The sequence below is a fragment of the Eurosta solidaginis genome, chromosome 1 (assembly GCF_040869045.1).
Source record: "Eurosta solidaginis isolate ZX-2024a chromosome 1, ASM4086904v1, whole genome shotgun sequence".
Lineage (NCBI taxonomy): Eukaryota > Metazoa > Arthropoda > Insecta > Diptera > Tephritidae > Eurosta > Eurosta solidaginis.
In genome coordinates this window covers 50,080,262-50,092,560 of record NC_090319.1, presented here as the reverse complement: position 1 = coordinate 50,092,560, position 12,299 = coordinate 50,080,262, and the positions used below count along the sequence as shown (strand labels likewise).

Sequence of the window (12,299 nt, the reverse complement as noted above, 5' to 3'; positions counted from 1 at the left end):
CCGCCCGGCGAACCCAGTTCTTAACGAAAAATACCAAGAACTCGCAAAAGAGGAACGCCCTCTTCCTAGGCCTACGCGCGTTACTATAGCTCAACTTCGATCTGGATACTGTAACAGATTAAACTCTTACCTATCCAGAATCAATGTATGTCCTGCTTGCAATGTGTCCCCACATGACAGGAACCATCTCTTTAAATGTAATGTGAAGCCAACGCCTCTAACATTCCTCTCACTCTGGTCAACCCCTGTTGAAACTGCGAGTTTCCTGGGACTCCCGTTAGAGGATATTGATGGCAAATTGTGATCGGTCGCATCTATTCTATGGGGCGAAGCACTGCTACAACAACAGCAACTACGCTGACTTGTGGATTCCCTTAAACCGGCAAAGATGTTTACACATCAAAAAATTTCGATTATTTTTTGTACGCACCTACCAAAGAAGTTTTTTCCTCAACAAAGTATACCATATTTTTATGAGTATATTTTTTTGTAAGTATGTACATGGGACAGGCTTCCTTGTTAAAAAAAAAATGCAGTGTTTTAAGATGAAATTTCTATGGCGAGTAGTCATTCATAAAAAAGGTTTTCAGTGCACCCTAATCTTTGTATGGATGGGTACTTTTGTTTATTATAAAAAAGTTTGAGTAAAACTCTTTTAGCTGGAAAGGCCAATGACGCTGTAATATAATACTGAGTATATGGACACATGGAAAGCAAAACGGAAGTCAAAAGAGAAATGATGTGGACAAGGCTAATGGGACGTTGACAACTCAGAAGACTATAAGCAGTGTGTATGTTTAGGTTCTCATAACTACCTATAATGTAGCCCATACGAACATGTATGTTTGTAAGGTGTAGTGATGTATATTTCAGAATATTTAAAGAACCGGATCTGTCCGGATAGTTTGAATAGTGTATATTGATATTAAAGCCCGTCACCGGGCGCGATCTAGGAAAGGTGATTCTGTGTAGATTATGATTAAGGCCTCCTTATGCTTATCTGAATCAAACGGCTACGTATGCAGGTGCCATATCTCATCATAGTGGTTACGCAGATGTTTCGTTATCCCTCTTGGAGGTGGGGTTAGATCAAGCAGTTCTTTGCTGGGATGTCCTGGTTTGTGACAATCTAGCTTAAATTGTCTGTTCAGCATTTCAGCGAATTGAGGATTTTGTTGCGGCCTTGTACTTGCGGTACAATTCCGGAGGCATGTGCCTTGAAGGTAACATATTATCGAACGTTACCCCTAAGATCTTTGGGTTACTGACAGTCGGCATCGTAATGACGTCGGCGTGAACGTCCAATATTTGCATCGTCTGTTCGTTCCACTTCTTAAACAGGTAGGCCGTTGTTGTTGTAGCCATAAGGACACTCCCCGAAGGCCTTTGGGAGTGCCATCGATGTTGATGGTTCTTTGCCGGATGTAGATCCGGTACGTTCCGGTACCAAGCGGCACCATCTTGGGAACGATAGTAGGTCGGTGAAGAAGCCAGAAAGCCGAGGGATATAGCTATTTATATTATAAACTTCCTGTTGCCATTGTCGTACAGTGGAGACAGGCAATGATAATAAGTCGATTTCATGAAGCGGCACAACATCCGCATTTCTGCGATTCAAGGGACTAAACTCACAGCAAGATCTGCTCTGCAGACCTGTTCTGGGTACAATGTCCACAGAAAAGATCGCGAGAGCGGAAATGGAGGCGGCCTCGCGTTTATCATACACCACTCAGTGCAATATTATATATTTGATCCCAACATAGGCCGCAGGGACAGTGTCTTAGAACGTCAAGGCTTCTCTGTCCGGTCAGGCGTTGCAAACCTGGAAATCAGCAACATCTACATCCCTCCCGCCACCTGTTGCCCCAGTGGACACCGCCCTAACATCAGCGCCTTACCCACTGGCAATAATCGCATTATCTTAGACGATTTCAACGCCCATCACGATCTACGGCATTCAAACTTGCAGGCAGACAGTAGAGGTGAGATGTTGGTGAATCAAATAGGAGAAACAACGTTCTGCACAATAAACGGAGACGCCCCCACACGTATGGTAGGAAGCTGTCACAGTTCGCCGGATATATCAATCGTGAGCGCAGGACTCGTAAACTGCGTCAACTGGCAGCCAATGGTAACATTGGCATCCGACCACCTGCCTATACTCATTTCGCTCGAACGTACCGCCGACTTCATCGTCACAGCAAAACGCACTTTCATAAACTTTAAAAAAGGAAAGTGAGACGAATACAAATCCTTTACAGACAACCGCTTTGCTGCCCTTTTTTTTGTTATGGCGCAGGAACAGTAAGGTTGGCAAGGACCACGCCCAGCCGACATGACTAGCCACAGAGCACCCCCAGATCATGCCGACTGCCTTCCTTACTGCTCCATCAAAGATGCGATTCCATAACAAGTTTCAGCTTTTTTGACAGATAGCTCATAGAAAATTATGTCAAAAAGCTGCAAATAAATTTAAAATCTATTTTATTTTGACTATGATTATGCGCCTATTTCTTTAATAGTAAGGTAAAGCAATTGAATGAACATTATTTTTTCATTAAGTAAATGTATTTCATTCTCGCGGCAATTCTCAGCGTGTGTGGACGTGTTCTCTCAATTGGTGAATTTTCTGATATGAAATATTTGTACAAGTTCATATAACAGAAGTTCCATTTTTTGAAGCTTCTTTAGTGGTTTTAAATAGATTTTGTGATCTCATACTAAAATTAACGACAACTGTAATTTTTTACCAAATCTTTAAACAATCTGAGTGAGTATTTTGCTGATTTTTAGTGTTCGATATTTCTTTTTTGTATATAAGTAGTGCGCGTTACTTTTGAGACTGCCTGCAGCGGCCAAAAAAACTAAGGCCGCTATGGCGTCCTCGACTCCTGGGTCGACGACGCCAACGGCCAATGAGGCATCATGCGGAATTCTCTCTAACGTCACCCTTGCCAAGGGCATGAAGATGAAACGTGAAAATAAGACGAAAATAATGAATGCACTAAAAAATGCGAATTTTAATTTAAACACGGGAGGCTGAAAACAACGCCAATATGGCTGATTATAATGATACAAATACTAATAGCAATGGCAACGCTTCAATTTCGCATACACTCACAAGTGCCAATGCAAACGCTAATATTTCCAAGGCTTCAGGTACAGTCGATAACACCATTTTGTATCCAGCTAATTTTAAAGGCATTTTTTCGTTTTAGTTGATTCTTCCTCATGTGATCAACTAAAAAATGAAAGAATCAAGAATGGTTTGGCTTTGCACAAACCAATTAAAAATTTCAAGACATTGAGCTAATTCAGCTAGTAGGTAGAACTCTTTTTAAGTTAACTTTTAAAAATTTGGCTTCTGCAAACAATTTTGTTTTAAACGAAAAAGTTAAGGAAAAGGGACGAAAATGCTTAATCCCACGTACTGCTCTTGAGTCCTTTGGATTTATTACGCGCATCCCCTTAGAATTTTCTGAAAATTACATTAAAGAAAACGCTATATCTACTATTCCCATAAATTACGTAGTGCGCTCCACAAAAAAAAAAAAATTACGACAATGGCAATTTCGAACCCACTACGTCCATAAAAATTGGTTATCTTGGAAAAGATATTCCAAAATCACATACATTTGAATACACGTTCTTAAAGGTGGAATTATTTATCCTGCCCTTAAGGCAATGCAAAAATTGTGGAAGACTTGGACATACACAATTTTCGTGTAAATCAAAAAAACGTTGTCTAAAACGTGACTCTCAATGTTATCAATGCTGTCTTCTTTGTGGTGATGCTGATCATTCGGCAGAGGCCAAAAACAAATGCCGTATCTGGGAAAAAGAAAAAGAAATTAACTTCGTTAAGGCAGTCCGCAAACTCTCCAGGAGAGAAGTCCTGGACACGTATTTCAATAACGATAACCGATTTAGTATTTTGCCGTGTGATGATGAGTTCCCTGCTCTCCCTAGTGAGGCCGATAATAGCAGAGATAGAGTTAAAGAAGTGAACAGCAAAATCCGTAAGGTAAGATACAATAATGTTGCCAAAAGAGCAATTAGGGATGATGCTCGTTCTGTCCCAAACAACATCCCATCATAAGTTAAAAAAGTCATCAGTCGACTTCTGTGCTGGATTCCCCAGCATATCTTAAAAACAAAGCCTCAGAATTAGAAAAAATTGTATCTGAACTTTTCAAGGTTTTTTCTAGTAACATTTACAATTCACAAATAGGGTCTATTCAAGACCGTATTAGTGCAATTAAATAACAATATCAAATGAAATTGATCGAAGATGAAGTCAGGCTTATTAACGAGAACAGCCCTCAACCCTCCTTAGCATCAGTATGAAGGTGGTCCAATTCAATTGTCAATCTTTAAAATCCAACTGTAATTATATAGAGTTTTATCTAAATAATCATAATTTTGATATTGTTGTTGTTGTTGTTGTTGTAGCGATAAGGTTGTTCCCTGAATGATTTGGGGAGTGTTATCGATGTGATGGTCCTTTGCCGGATACAGATCCGTTACGCTCTGGTAACACAGCACCTTTAAGGTGCTAGCCCGACCATCTCGGGAACGATTTATATGGCCACATTAAACCTTCAGGCGATCCCTCCCTCCCCACCCCAAGTTCCATGAGGAGCTTGGGATCGTCAGAGCCTCGTCTGTTAGTGAAACAGGATTGACAATTGGGTTTGGAGAAGCTGTATATTGCGCTGGCAACCTAAAGGGTTGCGCTACATAGCCCCTTGAATCTGGTATTTTAGTTGCCTCTTACGACAGGCATACCTACCGCGGGTATATTCTGACCCCCTAACCCGCTGGGGGATAATTTTGATATAGCTTGTTTCAGTGAAGTTTTTACTTCACGTGAACAGCAACATAGAAACATCATAAATGCCAACATTGTAGAAAAAACCCGTGATGATGGCTACGGCGATGTAGCCATTGCTTCAAAAAAATATCAAATTTCAAAGTCTCCTTTTTTCCAGCTATGATGTATTAATCAAACGTGCTACAAATATTCGTCCTAACCTAACTGTTTGCGCCACATATTTCCCACCGAACTTACCTGTTTGTAGCTTCAATGATGAAATAGAGCGTATTCTTTCTTTCCTAGAAAACTGCAAAAATGTCTTGTTGTTGGGTGATTTTAACGCCAGAGCAAGGGCATGGGGAGATCGGCTTAATTCAAGCAGAGGGAATAATCTTGTGAGAATAATTCAAAATCACAATCTCAGGCCTCTCAATGACGGCTCCATCACATATAAAAAAGAGCTTAATTCAAATGAAGGATCTGCTTGGGATCTATCGTTTACAAACTCTTCCTTATCATTTAAATGGAAAGTTGACCCTTGTAGGTTAGGTGGCAGTCATCATTTCCCGATTATCATAGAGTCGGTAAATGTTGAAATCCCTTTAACTTGTAAATTTCTTTCTCAAAAAAAACTTCTAAATAATCTCCAAACTTTAGAATTTGAACCCGATATAAATGAAATACACTTAAAAATAGACGATGAATTTAGCTCAGCTACAAAAACCATGGAATGATGACTTATCCAAAACCTTTAGATTTCTTAGAATTGCTTACCACAAATGTAGGATCACCCCAGAAAACTTTGAAGAACTTATCAACATTAAGAAAAATTGGAAACAGAAAATTAAAGAAGCTAAAAGGAAAAACTTTCAAGATAGAATTGAATTGTGAAATGAAGAACCCTCCAGTAAACAAGCGTGGAAATTTGTCAAAGCGTTAAGATGTGACTTCAAACTAAATGTACGTGGTATGTGGTCGAATGACATCGATCAAAAATTTCTGGAATTGATTAAAAATGAAGTACCTAGCAATGAGGCAAAATGGAGCCTTAATATACAAATTAACAATAACAATGATCTCGAGATCACATTTGAAGAACTGCATGATACTATTAAAAAGAAGAGCAACAATTCTGCTGGTGGTGTTGACAAAATTACATATAAAATGCTTAAAGCTCTTCCTGGTCTTTCCCTGAATAAAATACGGTCAGCTTTGAATAATGCCTTTTTAAACAATCAAATTCATGAGAGGTGGCGTAACATTAAAATAGTACCAATCCCTAAAAGGGACAAAAATTTAGAAGATTTCAGAAATTTTAGACCAATTGCTCTGATCCCTGTTTTTTTAAAATGCATAAATTTAGTTATTAAAGAACGCATCACCAACTGCGAATCTGTAAACTTGGCTCTGCGTAACAACTCGTTTGCCTACAGGAAAAATATGTCTGCTCCCATCTGTATCAATTATATCTTCCATCCTGCAACTGTTCTCAAAAAACAAGGCTTCAAGGTCATCTTATGTTTCACAGAAATAAGTAATGCATATAATCGTGTTAGCGTACGCAAACTGGCCGTCATGTTGGATTCCTTAGATATTGAAGAAACCTACAGAGGGGATTGCAAATTTCCTGAGTCTTAGAAAGTTATGTTTAGGTAAGGAGAAAATAGAAGTCACTAATGGTCTGCCTCTAGGTAGTTGTCTCTTCCCACTTCTCTTTAATATATATACGTCTGGACTACACAAAATTGAAGATGAGAAAACAAAAATCTTTCAATATGCTGATGATTTTCTTATTATGTCTTATGATAAATGTTTAGTAAATGCAACGTTAAATTTACAACAGAAAATAAATCAGTTTTCTCACAAATTTCAGGATATCAACCTTTCTTTTAATGCAGATAAAACTAAAATTCTGTATCTTTCTAGATCAAATAATTTAAACATTCAAATTTTTACTCAATGTAACCTAATACAAGAAGTCAGGGCTCTTCGTTTTCTAGGCAGAACAATTAACTCATCTCTGACGGTCAGTGATCATTACAATAACGTAATCAAAGCATCGCACAAAAACGTCAATCTATTTAAATGCCTTACCACCATCAAGGCCGGATTGAACCCTCAAGTTGCCCTCAAATTTTATAGATCACGTGTAAGATCTAAAATTGAGTACTGTAGAACTTCAACATACAACTGTCCAAAAACAACAAATTCAAAAATACAAGTTTATCAGAATAACTTTTTAAGACGATGTCTTGGCTTGACTCCGTCTACACCTATTCCACTAATTTATGCGTTAGCTAATGAGCTACCCCCAGAAAGTAGTTAACCGCCAAAGAAGTTACAAAAGTTCTATGTCATGATGAATCATTCAAAGATTTACTATACAAATATTCGAATATTAACACTAGTTATGGAAAAATATTCTCTGAGTTCAAAGATGTGTTTGACAGATTGTGTGAAGTGAGTAGCTGTGTCCACTGACAACGGCACTGGGTGTGACATTTACAATTTCTCTAACAAAAATTACTACATGTTTAAAATCAATTTCAAAACTTCCTCCACCTTTGCCGAACTTCATGCCATTAAACACGCTCTAGAGATAGCTGTTAACCTTAACTACAATAAAATTGCAATTTTCACGTATAGCATGTCTTCGTGCTGTCTTCTTGAACAAAAAAGTACCATAAACTCATGTCTTGTAAACATACACAACATCATTATCAACGGGAATTTTGAGGAAGTGGTCATCATCTGGACTCCAGGTCATTCTGGAATCTCAGGTAATGAGCACGCGGACCATTTAGCGAAAGAAGCTACATCGTGTGAAAATGTTGTTGACGTCAAGTTGACTATTGATGAAGCTTTATGACACATTAAAAATCAGATTTTTGGAGACTGGCTCTTAGAATTCAAGAACTTCTCCAACAATAAACCTAACACTTTAGACTACATTTATACTAGACCCCTGCATGAATGCACAAAAATATGCCTATGAATGCATTCACACAAATTTTGTACAAGCACTCCTTCAATTCACTGGCATGAGAACTTACGTGTATGCGTACAAAAGGCTGTGAGTAGCAAAATATACAAGCACTTGCACGGTCTCATCTCATGCAGCACAACTACAACCAATGGCGTCAACGCATGTGTGTAGTACAACTTGTATATTCACTAGTACAACTTGTATATTCAGTATATTCTTGTATATTCAGTAGTACTACAAGTATCGCAGGTGTACTTGTGCATGCAATTACAGTTTGGTGAATTTTTAGGAATTATAAAAATGTACACTAGTTGCCCGTGTAAAACCCAATTATTATAACAAAATAAAGTGCATAAATGTGCCATTTTAGGATTTTATTTATTTTTCATATTAACGCGTTTTCTTATGTTAGATATTAATATCTCTTTAACTAAGTAGATTTAACTTATACTATTTAAGCAAGCAAGTTTTTTTTGTATATATGTTCTAAATATTTTTCATATTGATATGTAAATATATAATTTTTTCAACACATGTCGGGTTAAACCCTAGGGAACTACGCTTATCTGAAAGTAATTGCTTGGCGCTTGAAAATACTCTTTCTGAAGGGGCACTACTAGCAGGAGTAGCAAATATTTTTCGGCTTAGCTGGAATAACAGAGGATATTTATGTTTATTAAACTCCCACCACTTTAGAACGTCAAAGTCGTTGTGCATGACCTCAGAAATATTTTCATGTAGCATCATTTCTTATTGTACTCGGTCAATACTACTAGGTATGTTTTTAGGCTGGAGAAATTCGGAAAATATGCATTCTTTTTCGTTTGAAAGAGAATTCTGCTGACAGTTTTCATTGTTTATCAAACTGTCTTCATTTATTAGCCTTTCAAGCAAAGTTTTACAATGATCTTTGACTTCATTTTTCTCAACAGCAGTAAACTGGGAGAGATTGTTAGTCGATGGGAACAGAAATAGAGCTATTTTATGAATCATTGTTAAATTACTAAGTACAGTGTCCTTAAGCAATGTTCGCAGCAGTAGCTTCAAATCTTGTATGCATTCTGACTCATCGTTGGTTGATTCACAATGCCGAATTAAGTAGTAAACATGTACTATTACTAAATGTAAGGTTGGATAGCTATCGCCTTCCAACTCTTTTGATGTTTCCTTAAATTTAGCCAGCACTTTAAGGGCATCTGTTAAGGCATTTAAGCTTATTCCACTAATACAGCTCAGTTGACGATTTTCTTCCAAAATATTTCCAACGTCAACCCAGTTATTTTTGAGACTGTAGCATGTAGTAAACTGTGTCTCATCTTGTCGGAGAAATGCTTTTAAGGGTTGTTGTCAATTGTGCTTTGGCTCCAGATTTCTTGAAATACCTGACGACATGTGAAAAATTTTCTTTCATTTCGCCAATACCGGCTGACTCTTTAAGAAATTTTTCCACGATGTTGTTCAATAAATGGGTAATACAAAATATGTGGTTGTGATGTTGGAAAGCGGCTTTCATGTTAGTTCCTCTATCTGTAACAATAATGGCTTTATCCAAGTAGTAATCAAATTCGCCCAGAGCAGAATTCTTTGATCTATTGTGAAAAAGTTCGTGAAAAAAAATCAGGGTATTCAGCAGGGTATTGAAATAGGCAATTCTTACTGGTACAGGGCTCGGAGTCCATGGACTTAAAAGCAAGCAATTTTGTGACTAATTTTGCATTTGTAATAAAGTGCACCGTTAGTGATAAGTAGGAATGCTTTGAAACAGTGTCTGTCCATATATCCGAAGTGAGTCCAAGAAATCCTCCACTTAGTTCCTTTAGTGCTGTTTTCATTTCATCGTAGGCAATTTTGTAAAGCTTGTCTATGTTTCTGGTTACAGTGGTAGGGTGTGCTAGCAATTTTTCAACGTCTACATTTGAACCATACTTGGCTCCTATTGACAATATTAGCTCTATGTATTCCTGCAGGCCTTCATCCTGGACAATTTGAAACGATCGGCCATTTTTTACAACCCATCCTGTAACAGATTGGACAACGTCCTTTCTGATTTCGTCATCAACATGTATTCGGGGCCTATTGTCAACTCGATCTGTAAAAGTTTTATAACAATTGTGTTTGACTAAATTCGATGTGATCTTTGTAAAGGTTAAAACCCTACTTCAGTCTTTGCAAGCTACTACTTTGTCCAAAAAACTGCCGCCAAAATATCTGCTTTGCCGAAAATATTCCAAACTTTACTCTTTCCGGCAGTTAAAATGATTTTATCGTTTCCCTTGACTATTTTTTCTTTTATTTCGGCAAATTGGCGATTTTTTACGGACATCGGTGAATCGGCTGATGTTAAGAGGTCCATGATATATGTATATATTTGTGCACTAAATATTAAAAGGCTTCAGAAAAAGTATTGTGGTTTAGTTGGTGATACTTCAATGTAATTATCCATTGGTATGATCTTTCTTCAGTTAATTTCTCTATTTATATTTCTATTCCGCGCTTTATTTCAAAGCGTATGTACATGTATTCTATATATACTGAAGTGGGTTTAATTATATAAATAGTTAAAGAAATAGATAATGACATTTTTCTACAATGCAATAGGTATATACATAAATATATCCTAACCCATTTTTAAGGCCATAATCGATGGCCTTCAGGCAGGCAAGTGTCTATCATCATACAAGTGTAGTATGGTGATTAGCGATGCGCAACATACATGTTTCAGGATCGTTAATTATGGCAAATCGCCACATAAATTGAGAATGCCTACCATTGTTTTGTATCGCGGATTTTCATTGTCTAATGAAAATAGTTTTATGTATGTATGTATGCATGTGTATTCATTTTAGGGAAATAACGTTTTACCAAATAATCAATGACTCAGCCTAGAATAATTCTATACATACATCATAAAAGTTGATGGTGATTAGAGATAACGGCGCAATATATATTTTGAAGTTCTGTTAATTTTTTAAATTTTTGTATGAAAGGCGGGAAACATTGCAAATTTCTCCAGCATGGCTGATTTGTAAACGTTTATTAGCTCTTAAGAAAAGATATTTAGTATTTTTATTTCTTATTAAAAAATTTTGCATTCGCCACTTAAAAATACCCATATTTTTTGTTACGTTTTTCATAGTTTCAACGCAAACATTTAACTTTTCATAAATGCACACATCATTTTAGAACGAAAACAAGTACATAGGTACTTAGTACTCATAGTATATTCATTGGTCCAACTTGTACAACGTTTATCTCATTGTACTTCTCGATAAGACATGTGTATGTATGAATTTCTTTGGTAATCGTATGAATGCGCGCATATACAACTTCTCTTTGCATACCATTACTCATACAATACAAACTCATTGGCGTGAAGTACAATGGATACTGAGACAGTATCTGTATGTCTCATTGTACATTCACGTGTGAATGCACCCTATCTGCTCGACAAATTAAAATACTTAACAGAATCATTGTAGGTTACACCTATGATACTGCCTATCTACATAAAATTAAAATTCGCAATAATAATACATGCAATTTTGGCCAAACAGACAATTTTTTTCACAAAGTTTTTTAATGCCACATGCACAACAACGCTAGAGGATTTTGAAATTTTTAATAATCATAATTTTAAGGAAATATTTCACAACATGGATATCAGCAAAATAACAACTATCAGATTTCTTAATTAAAATTGAAGCTAATTTTTAAGTTTTTAAATTTTATTTTGATTTGGTGCGGTTTTATACCGTCCACCGCGCTAAATATTCGTTTAAATAAAAAATAACACACGCAAAAGCACACGTCAATATTGGTTTGATCACTGGCTATGTCAAGTAAGTTGACAACCCTTCAAAAAACGCGAGGTCTCCATAAATAGTGTAAGGAATACTCCTTTAGGAGATAGGAGTGTTCCAAAACTAATCTATAATCATACAAAAAATGTGATCCAATAAACTTTACGATGTCCTAGGAGAGGAGTAGGTGATCCCACTCTCGCTTTGTTTGTGAGTATTCCATAGAGAACATACGTGAGAGTACTTTCCAAAGTACTTTAACTGTAGTACTCCATGGAGCACCCACAGAGGATCATATGCCAAAGTACTAAAGAGGAATTGTGTCGGAAGGAATTATCGGAGTGAATTTAATTTAAAATGAAAATAAATGAAGAGGCAATACAAATTTTTTATTTTATACTACGAATATTCCTATGTTATTTAGCATTTGCGTGAATAAAAAAACTAATCATAGTGTACAAGTACAAGTGTGTTGACTTCTTTCTGACAGGCACTCGCTTAAGTGGACATAACGGGAAAATCTAGGTTGCCATTGTTGTTTCGGTTGAAAACGGTCAATTAGGGTTCTGTGCAGAGACGTAAAAGATTGAAACAGGGTTTATGTAGTCACAAAAGTGTTGCTCCTGTTCCACAGTATTTTAATTTTTATATCATGTTGAAAAGTGTTCAGTTCAGAGTTGTTGATTTTCATTAAAAG

At 36.8% G+C, this 12,299-nt stretch overlaps 1 protein-coding gene across 2 annotated transcripts in view; it reads right to left on the bottom strand.

Moving 5' to 3' along the window:
* The window catches only part of LOC137253070 (zinc finger protein 287-like), a 37,399-nt gene that overhangs the window by 21,514 nt on the left and 3,586 nt on the right, over positions 1-12,299 (bottom strand). The window contains exon 7 of one of the 2 annotated variants that reach the window (XR_010953712.1): positions 8,210-9,891. The exons of the other annotated variant lie outside the window; for it this stretch is intronic. The gene's annotated coding sequence lies outside the window, so the exon portion shown is untranslated. Of the gene's footprint in view, positions 1-8,209; positions 9,892-12,299 lie in introns of those variants that run through there. 2 annotated transcript variants of the gene reach the window in all.